This window comes from Mastomys coucha, unplaced genomic scaffold (assembly GCF_008632895.1).
Source record: "Mastomys coucha isolate ucsf_1 unplaced genomic scaffold, UCSF_Mcou_1 pScaffold10, whole genome shotgun sequence".
Classification (NCBI taxonomy): Eukaryota; Metazoa; Chordata; class Mammalia; order Rodentia; family Muridae; genus Mastomys; species Mastomys coucha.
The window spans coordinates 3,828,662-3,831,585 of record NW_022196892.1 but is presented as its reverse complement, the minus strand read 5'-3'; the positions used below and the strand labels follow the sequence as shown (position 1 = coordinate 3,831,585).

The 2,924-nt window shown below is 40.1% G+C and overlaps 1 pseudogene; it reads right to left on the bottom strand.

The window, feature by feature from the left end:
• Positions 1-1,583: 1,583 nt before the first annotated feature.
• LOC116073398 lies at positions 1,584-2,442 on the bottom strand (annotated as a pseudogene).
• Between the last annotated feature and the right edge of the window lie 482 nt (positions 2,443-2,924).

Genomic DNA, 2,924 nt, shown 5'->3' with positions numbered 1-2,924 from the left:
TTGTTAGCACGTATAATCAGTGCAAAGCATCTCTATTTGGATATGTTTTTGTTCTTCTAGGTAGATAGCTGGTTGTGCAATGGTTAGAGTACATAGGTTCATAGCTTGAAGTAATTTTTTTCTCTTATGGGACATTTGACATTTATCATCATTGTGTCTGGCACCCAGTAGAGGCTACTATCAGTGCTGAGCCTTAGAGCACATGGGACATTCCATCGGTAAAGGCTCACCCAATATAGTGATGTTCAAATTGTGAAACTTGAGGTTATATGTATGTTTAATTTTTTTTGTTGTTGTTTCCATTGACTGGACCCAAGGCTTTGAATGTATGCTAAGTTTGTGCCATACCATGGAGCTACACTCTCTCAGTGTTTAACTTTTAAAGAAAGTGTTAAACTATTTTCTAAAGTCATTGAATTATTTTGTATTTCTACTAACAGTATATCGACTTATTATTCTTCTAATATGCTTGCTAATAATTTGGTGATATGTGTGTCTTTTTACTTTCTAAGGCCACTGTATCATGATTTTACTGGTCCTTGTTGATTATTGTAGTTGAACATTTTTTTATGTTCACATATCATCCTTAGTGAAATATAAAGATGCTGTTTGGTTTCTACTGAATGGATAAACTACCATGAAGTGAAAACCAACATTAATCCATTCTAAGTCAAAGACCAGTTACATTTTTTGAAGATTTTGAGATCTATATTCATGAAGGATATTGGGGAGAAGTTTTTTAGAAGATGTTTTTCTCTGGGTTTTATTATCTATGTAACAGTAACTAGATAAAATGAGCTGCAATGAATTCTCTCTTCTCTAAGTGGGTTAAGATCATTATTTTTTTTTCTGTAAATGTTGGATAGAATGTATTAGTAGAACCATCTGGATCAAGTGCTATCTTTGCAGGAAGAGTTTTTTAAATTATAAATTCAAATATACATTCTTAATAATTGTGGGTAATTCAAATTTTAGCATATTTTTCTATCCATTTTTGAGTTGTGTTCTTTAAAAATATGTTAATTTAGGGGGCCATCTAGATGGCTCAACAGGTAAAGGTGCTGGCTGTTAAGCCTGATGACATGAGCTCAATGCCATGGACCCACATAGAAGAATAAGAGGCCCAGGTCCCACAAATTGTCCTTTGACTTCCACAAGCACATCATGGCACATGGGCACACATATGTGTGCAAGAGTGGCTGTACACACCCCCAAATGTAATAAAAAAGGGGGAAATTGCTCATTTTGTATGGCTTGTCAATGTTGTGGGGGTAAAAATTGTTTGTAACATTCTGTATTATACTGTTAATTTCAGAAGGAAAAAAAATACAAAAGCCTTCCCCCATTTATCATAGTAATAATTTCCGATTTTTCTCTTATTTTTTGCCAGCATAATTAGTGATCTTATCAGTATGGTTACTCTTTATATAGAACCAAGTTTTTGTTCTGAAATTTTCCATCATCTTTGTTTCATATGTCATTGCTTTCTATTCTTCTATTTACTTTTCATATAATTCTGTTTTTCCTAGATTCTTTTTTTTTTTAACAGACTTAATTCATTTATTTTTTTCATACAAAAACTCTTATGTGGTAGCCGCAGCAGGAGCCTGGGTCCTCTGAACAGAGACTATAGTGTGGGTTTTCACAAGATGATCAGTGAATCCCTGGTAAGGAGACTTGGTGAACACAGTCTCTTTCCAGAGGTCAGGGGTCAGGTAGCTGTAGGTCTTGGAGATGGCATCAAAGGTGGCCTTGGTAAAGTTGCCTAGGGTGGCAGTGCAGCCTCTGGCTGAAATGTAGCAGTCATCTATACCGGCCATCATCAGGAGCAGACACAATGCCAGTGCGTCTGGGTGCAAGGATGAGACCCACCAGCACAGAACCACAGTGGCCTGTCACCTTGCATGCAACAGTGTAGGGCTTGCTAATCTTGTTCCCCCAGTAGCCTCTCCACACAGGGACGATGGAAAGCTTGGCCAAGATGATGGCCCCTCAGATGGCAGTGGCAACCTCTTTGGAGCACTTAACACCAAGACCAGCGTGACCATTGTAGTCCCCAATAGCGATGAATGCCTTGAACCTGGTCTGCTGGCCAGCCCGAGTCTGCTTCTGCACTGGCATGATTTTCAGAACCTCATCCTTTAGGCATGCACCTAGGAAAAAGTCAATGATCTCAGACTCCTTAATGGGCAGGGAGAATAGGTAGATCTCCTCCAAAGACTAGATCTTCATGTCCTTAACCAGGCGGTCCAGCTTGGTGACGGGGATCAACTCCTTGTCTTCAGCTTTACCTCTGCGAGCCCTGAGGCCTCGACCACGGCCACAGCCTTAACCATGACCCCCGGCCCCTAAGACCGCTGCCGAATCCTCCGAGGAAGCCTCTGCAGCCTCCTAATCCTGGGCCCCAACGTCCTCCGGGCCCTCCTGCTGCATAGGCGGCATCATCCGCCATTTGGTGTTTTCCCGGAGAAGAAACTTTCTCTAGATTCTTATGAAGAGAATTTACTCTTTGGTTTTAGCATTTTCTTCATTATGAGCATCACCACCATTTAACGTGTCTTTTCCATTTTCAGCAAAACTTTAGCACACTATAAATGTTCATGTGATTCCATTTGAAAATAGAACATGGATTATTTAGAAATATATTGTGTAATTTGTCAGAGGTTTGTGTCCCATACCTATAATCTGAAAGGCTGAAACACAAGGATAATATGAGTTCATGGCTCTCCTGAGCTAGATTGTGGCAAGATTCTGTGTGTAGGTTTCATGTACCCCACAATAGCTCTGAAGGAGTCATAAGACATTGACAGGCCACAAGGTCATTCACAGAGTCAAAAGGTTGGATACCCTTGACAGACATGGATCACACAGTTGCTGTGTCTTCTGTGTGCTTTTAGGGTTGAACCTGAGAGAACACTTCCCTA